This window comes from Prionailurus bengalensis, chromosome C1 (assembly GCF_016509475.1).
Source record: "Prionailurus bengalensis isolate Pbe53 chromosome C1, Fcat_Pben_1.1_paternal_pri, whole genome shotgun sequence".
NCBI classification, from domain to species: Eukaryota; Metazoa; Chordata; class Mammalia; order Carnivora; family Felidae; genus Prionailurus; species Prionailurus bengalensis.
Genome location: NC_057345.1, coordinates 48,003,318 through 48,011,139, shown reverse-complemented (window position 1 = coordinate 48,011,139; position 7,822 = coordinate 48,003,318).

Here is a 7,822-nt window from a genome sequence, read left to right as displayed (position 1 = left end):
AATAGGGCTAATGATAATACTGGCTTCATAAGAACAAGACCCAGCCTAAGGTAGGTATCAGTCAATGGAATCTATTGCGTTATTTTGTTGTGGTTCACATTTTCTTCTGATCCTCTTGACAACATCTTGTGTGGCGTGGCACGGGTAACTTCGTACCCATTTTACAGACGAGGAAGCTATCTTGAACAAATTAACAGGATTGCCCAGGTCTGGTAGGTTTTCAAGATTAGGACCCTGAGGAGAAATGGCCTCCGGCAATAGGAGAGATACTATGACCTTCACCTGCCCTCCCTGAAACCCCAGATGACTGGCTGAGACTGAGCTGTCTGGGGAACTTCCTTTGACCTAAATCCTATCAGCTATACTGAAACGGCAGCCAGAAAATACAAACAGCCGCACCCTCAGCATTTTTGTCCCAACATGCATTCCATGCCAGGGGATTTCTTTTTCAAGGACTGCTTTAAAAAGGGGAATAATACATGCTAACTGAACACCTACTATGTGCCACACACTACAGCAGACATGCTCATGTGGGTTATTTCACTTTATGTGGGCAGGGAAAGGAGGAGGAAGGAGATCAGGAAGGATCAACTTACCACAACTGCTCTCCATAATGGAACTTGACATATGCACATATAACCTTGAGTGTTCTTTTTAAAAACGCAAATGTGACCATGTTATTCCACCTCCCTCACTTAAAAATCTCTCAGTGGTCTCCCACTGCCTTCACACAAAGTCCACACTGCAGCAAGGCATATTCAGCCAGCCACATTATCACATCTGCTGCACCCATTTGCCTCCTCGCCTTTGCACATGCAGTTCCTTCTTCCTGGAGTGCCTTTCCTAACTCTCCGCTTCCTTTCCTACTTTTATTTGGCTAAATGCTACTATCCTTCGGCTCTCAGCTTTGGATGGCACCTTCTCCAGGAAGCCTTCCTTATCCATTCAGACAGGGCCAGCCTTGTCTATACTCTATTGGAAATATTTGTTTAATGGTCTGTCCCACTAAATGGTGAGCTCCTTAGGGACAGGGACTATGCTTTGTTCCTCTGTCCTCAGCACCAAGCATAGTGTGGCTTATAACAGGCATTAAATAAATGTTGAATGGATGGATGAGAAAAAGTTGAGCGTGAAAATTATTCCCATTTCACCGAGGAGAAAACCAGGTCTCAAAGAGGGCAAAACTGTCTATCTAAGGTCAGACAGCTGGTTAGGAGATGAGTTAAGCTAGAGCTAAGTCCCTGTAAATCCACTCAGTCTTGAGTCAACATGTCACTTATATTAAAGATAATACAACCTTCTAATATTTCTCCTCGAAGTTGTTCCTAGCACTGGTTTTCAATATGGCACAGAATCAGGACCCGAGTCCTGATAATGTAATAATTATAAACACCAATCATCAAGAGTACAGTTAGTCCCAGGTCCTGACTATAGTTGCCTGAGACGTATTATATACCTCATAACCTCTTAGGTCAACTTTGTGATGCCTATTTAAAAGATTAGGAAGCTGGTTCAGAGAGGTTAAGTGATTTGCCCAGGGTCCCACAGCCTTCAAACCCAAATCAGTCTCCAACTCCTAAGCCCGACTTCTTTCCGCCTCCTCAGGCAGCCTCTTGGCCATGATCCCGGGGCCAACCCTCATGTGACCCTTGCACCCCAAATGGGCCCCCTTTTCTCTCGTGATGGGACACAGATGAGACTCCATAATTTTTCATGGTCCTCTGGACTTGGCCCAAGTGTCATACAAACACTGGCACCTTTCTCTGGCCACTCTTCTCTCCTCCCCTGTGGTTCCGGCATCGGTACCGGCTCCTCCTCTGGGGAAAACACAAGGCATGGGAAGCAGTCATTGTTCCTTGTTCCCAGTAATGGCCCCCTTGAGAATCGGGCAGGTAGGAGCAGATCCCTCATTCTCAGGTGTCTCAATAAACAAACTCTTTAGCAATTACACACACCCTTGGCCAGAGCTCCCACGACCTTTCCTGACTCCTAGAAACTGTTCCCCAACTCTAAGGTCACCCCAAGAGCTTCCTTAAGGTGCTTGCATTGACTTATTTATGCAAGATGTTCAATGAATATTTGAGCAGCTATTACATGACTGGCATCGTTCTTTCAGCTAACAGTGTTTCCCTGGGCGCCCGTCCCTTTAACTATCTGAGATGAGGGAGTTCAACCGAGGCATCTACACCAGACTGGAAGGTCTGAGAGGGCAGGCACTACCTCTGCTTTGTCCCTCTGTCCCCATCACCTGACATATGGTAAGCCATTATTAAATATCTGTTGAATGGCTGAATGGCCAAATATTACAAGATCCATTCATCCCTTAAAATTGCCACATGCCCTCCACTTAGAGAGATAGGCTCATGGCATGTTACGGTCAAAAGAGACCACAGAAGGAAAAAAAAATACCTACTCTAATCCCCTCCTTTTGCAGAAAGGGAGGCCCAGGGAAAGGAGACACAGAGTTCAGAGAAGACTCTGAAGTACGATCCAAGCCTCCTGACTTTTGCCCAAGTACCTTCTCTGTGTTGGGACCCTGCTCCAACAGCAGAAACATATTCCCATTTAATCGTCACGACCACCATCTGGGGACAGGAGCAAGGAAAAAAGAGCATTGCCACTGCCAAACACCACAAGAGAAAACTGGGGCTCAGAGGGGAAGTGGAATGTACCCAAGGTCACACAGCCAGAGCCTAGGCTTTCTCCACCACAGCTATGTTAAGAGCCCACTCTCCCCCAGCCTCTCCGCCTGTTTGTCCCCTGCTTTTATGAACCTTAAAAGAGTTTTGGGTGGTTCAGTTGGTTAAGTGTCAGGCTCTCAGTTTTGATTCAGGTCATGATCTCATGGCTGGTGAGTTTGAGCCCCAGGTCCGTCGGGCTCTGCACTGACAGTGCAGAGTCTGCTTGGGATTCTCTCTCTCTCTCTCTCTCTCTCTCTCTCTCTCTCTCTCTCTGCCCCTCCCCTGCTTGGGCTTTCTCTCTTTCTCTCTCTCTCCAAATAAATAAATAAACTTAAAAAAAAAAGAGAGAGTTTTGAAAAGAACTTTATCATTCATTCCACTTCTGAAGGTTTGGTCAATCTGTCTGCCCAGTGCAAAACCCGAGACCATTCAGGTATTCAAAATCGTCAGCCCTTAAAAGGGCTGGTGGCCCCACTGCTCGTCTCAGAGGCCAAATGTTCTCCAATGGCACCGAGGACTTCTTTCTACCTGCTGTGGTGACACTGTGCAAGTAGGGAGCCAGGGCCTTTGGTCTTGGAGACTATTTGAGCCCGTCTGAAATCTCAGAGGCCCCTCTGGATGCTGAGCACAGAGGCTTCTCTGACCATAGGCTCATCCACACTATAGGTCCAGCCCGTACCTTCATGGCCAGCGCCACCTCAGGAGCCAAGTACTGTGGTGATAACAGAGAAAGATCTTCAAAGGAGGCCAGATGCCTTAGGAAAAAAAGAAGAAGAAAAAAACAAAAGCCAAATGAGTGAGAGTAGCCACGTTCTACCCTCAAGTGACCTGACTCGAAGATTTTTATCTCTGGGTCAAAACACTTCAGTTACTCAGGAATGAAAAGATAAAGCATTTCTTTTTCTAAAAGAGCAGGGGTGGAGTCAGTATGCCAGCATCCTGGGTCATGAATTAGTAAAGATAATTTACAACTTAATTGAAAAATGAAATGTCTTACCGATAACTTTAAAATGCCAGCATGGGGGCGCCTGGGTGGCTCAGTGGGTTAAGTGCCTGACTCTTGATTTTCGCTCAGGTCATGATCTCACAGGTTGGTGGGATTGAGCCCCACATCGGGCTCTGCGTTGACAGCTCCCTCTCTCTTGGTCCCTCCCCTGCTTGGGCTGCTTAGGCATATGTGCACCCTCGCACGCGCGCTCTCTCTCTCCCAAAAGAAATAAACAATAAAATAAAATAAATAATAAAAAGTAAAGTAAAATAATAAAATAAAAAATAAAATAAACGTAAAGTAAAATAATAAAATAAAAAATAAAAGAAATTTAAAGTAAAATAATAAAATAAAAAATAAGGGGCGCCTGGGTGGCGCAGTCGGTTGAGCGTCCGACTTGAGCCAGGTCACCATCTCGCGGTCCGTGAGTTCGAGCCCCATTGGGCTCTGGGCTGATGGCTCAGAGCCTGGAGCCTATTTCTGATTCTGTGTCTCCCTCTCTCTCTGCCCCTCCCCCGTTCATGCTCTGTCTCTCTCTGTCCCAAAAATAAATGGAAAACGTTGAAAAAAAAAATTAAAAAAATAAATAAATAAATAAAAATAAAAGAAATGTAAAGTAAAATAATAAAATAATAAAATAAAAGTAAAGTAACACAAGAAACTTAAAAATAAAATGAAAATGAAAATGAAATAAAATGAAATAAAGTGAAATAAAATAAAATAATAAAATAAGATAAAATAAAATAAAATAAAATAAAATAAAATAAAATAAAATAAAATGCCAACATGGCCTGCTGTTTGGACAGCGCTGGGCAGGAGCCCCAGCTTGCTCCACACCAGCAGGGTGATCTTGAGCAAACAGCTGCACCTTCCTGAATCTGTCTCCTGGGCCGAACAATGGTGCCCACGGTGCCCCCTTGGCAGGGTTTGCAGGGATTTAAGTGATGTTACAGATGTAAAGCACCCAGCACCATGCCTGGCACCAAGTGGGTGCTAAAAAAATATTACTTCCTTTTTTTTTTTTTTTTTTTCAAGAATAGAGAATGAATTGTGCTTTGGAAATAAAATAGTCATGGAAAAACCCAGGAGCCCCCAGTGAAGTAAAGTTCCACCAGGGCTAAACAGAGCCATTTCCCAATCGTTTGTTCAAGGACCAACCCTCGCCCGTGTGACTGGCTTCCCACACAGAGGCTTGTATGCTTCCTTTCCTGTTCTCCTTGAGCCGGGCCTTGCCAGCAAAAATCGATTTAGCCTCTCAAAAGGCAGTGAGGACGACTCACTGGGAAGGCACATCGGCATGCCGGTTTTTTGACATAGTAAAAACGCACGCGATGTGATGCACCCTGATGAAACACGGGGCTCCCCTCCACATACATTCAGCAAAACAGGGGAGCTGAGGGGAGACAGCGGGAGCTCTGGAGCCTGATGAACGTGGGTCCAAAGTTGGTTCCTTCCTTTAACAGTGGTCAGATTGGGAGCAAATCCTTGGAAGCGCCAGTCGCAAAAGATGGTAATTACAATACTTAGCCTTGGGGCTTCTAGCAAGGATCATATAAGACAATGTCTGTAAAAGAATGGTCGAGAACGCTTAAAGATAGTTGTTGTAAAAATGCCAAGAATCTGATATGGGAAGAGAGAGGGGAGTCTAGCACTGAGCTCACTTTCTTTATGGTGTTTTACCCAATAAACTGGCCTCATCTGTTTCTCAATTCCTTTGGGGGCTTTTTGCCTCTTAACAGGAAGGCTTTGACCTTAGCTGGCTTTGCTCTGTCATGGGACCTCTTTGCGTTTTGCCTCCGCAAATGAGCCAGCCCACCATCCGAGTGTGAATGCCATGCTTCCCTCCTACATCTCCCGCCACAAGCCACTCACAATCCCCAGTGCCCAGCACACAGCTGGGGATAGCAAGTCCTCACTGAAGGCTGGGAGAAGAGAATCGAATTCATCTCCACCCTCAAACCTCTTCCCCAACCCCTGCCCTCCTTCCCTGCCTCGTTTGAGCCTGGTTAGATGGGATGGCCAGCAGTGAGCAGGAAGGACAGGGACGAAGAATGGCACAAGAGTGACAGTCCAGATTAGGGTATGTTATTTTGGAATGGGAAACAAACAAAAAGGCCCTGCAAACATAGAAATTCGCCCCCTCCTCTCCTTCTCTTTTATCTGACAAACTGGAAAAGGAAGGTCAAGTGAAGCAGTCCAGACCTGAGACAGGTTAGAATCTGAGGATCCCATTAGCAACTATCTTGCATGACACTTTCCCCAGCTTTGTCTCATTTCAATCTTTACACCATCTTGGTGAGGCAGATGCTGTTAAGCCCATTCTACAGATGGTAAAACTGAGGATAACAGAAGCATAGCCATTTGCCTGCAATCAAGGAAATACCAGATATGGGGCTCAAAACTGAGCCTGCCTTCTCCAGATCCCAGGTTCTTCCCATTATGGGGGCCGTTTACCCATCGGACAAAAATGGAATTCTGAGCCCTGGGCCCATCACAGACTCTCCTCTATCCTGGCCCAACCCTGACAATCCATACACCTAAGCGACATGGAGCTGCTCACTTATTCAAGCTGTACTTGTGATCTGCGTTTATGCTATAGTTCTTTTAAAAAGATACAACATAATAAATACAATTTTCAAATCTATTGGCACATCACTTTTCACTAAAGCCTTTTTCTAATTTTTATTGAAAAATGTTTTTAATTTTTTAAAATTTCTCTGAATGCTGATTTATATTTGAGAGAGAGAGAGAGAGAGAGCATGAATGGGGAGGAGTAGAGAGACAGGGAGACACAGAATCGGAAGCAGGCTCCAGGCTCTGAGCTGTCAGCGCACAGCCCAATGAGGGGCTCGAACCCACGAACTGTGAGATCGTGACCTGAACCGAAGTCAGATGCTTAACAGGCTGAGCCACCCAGGCATCCCTTAAAAAAATTTTTTTTAAGTTTATTTATTTATTTTGAGAGAGACAGAGACAGCGTGAGTGGTGGAGGGGCAGGATCTCAAGCAGGCTCTGTGCTGGCAGTGCAGAGCCCAACTTGGGGCTTGAACTCAGGAAACCGTGAGATCATAATCTGAGCCAAAACCAAGAGTCAGACGCTTAACCGACTGAGCCACCCCTGCGCCCCTCTAATTTTTATTTTTCAAAGCACCCTATACAATCTGATCCCTTGCCTGCCTCTCCAGCCCACCAGCCCCTACTTTGTGCAGAACCCACAGAAGCCAGGCTTTCTCTCCTCTGTTCCTTCTTCCCAGAACTCTTCCCTCCTCCCTCCTCCCTCAGGCCTCAGGTGTGGCAACCCTTCCTCCAGAAGTCTCAGGAGCCAGACCTGCTAAGCCTCACAGCATCGGGGCCCAACCTCCCGAATAGCCCGACCATTCTGAGCTGGAAGTGCCTGTTCCTCTGTCGGCCGCTACCAGTCTGTAAACTCCTTGAAGGCAGGGACTGTGCTTCATAATTCCTACTTTCCAGCATCCAGCTCAGCAGAGACTCAGCAGGTGTGTCTGGGTCAAAGAATGAATGAATCAATCCCTACCCGCCTTCCAATAGTTTGTTTTACTCTTTACTTGAAACTCTGGTGTTCTGCCCCTTTGCCTAATCTGATATTCTTGGCGGGGGGCACTGTAGTCGGTTGAATTGTATCCTCCAAAAAGATATATCCAACCCTCGGTACTTGGAAATAGGGTCTTTGCAGATATAATTAAAGATCTCAAGGGGCACCTGTGTGGCTCAGTCGGTTAAGCGTCCTGCTTTTGATTTTGGCTCAGGTCAGGATCCCAGGGTCGTGAGATAGTGCCCTGCACTGAGCATGGAGCCTGCTTAGGATTCTCTCTCTCTCCCTCTGCCCCTCTCCCCTGCTTGTGCTCTTTCTCTCTCCCTCTAAAATAAAAAAAAAAAAAAATTAATTGTGGGTGTTTTTTTTTTTAATAAAAAAAAAAGGATCTCAAGATGAGGTCATTCTGGATTTAGGATGGGCCCTAAATCCTATGACTACTGTCCTTATAACAGAGAGGAGTGGGAGATCTGAGACACGGAGACACCTTTTTTGTGTGAGAATAAATGTCTTTTGTTTGAAGCCACCCAATACTGTGGCATTTGTTACAGCAGCCCTAGGAAACTAATATGAGCAGCAACGGTGGCTCTCACGGCTGTG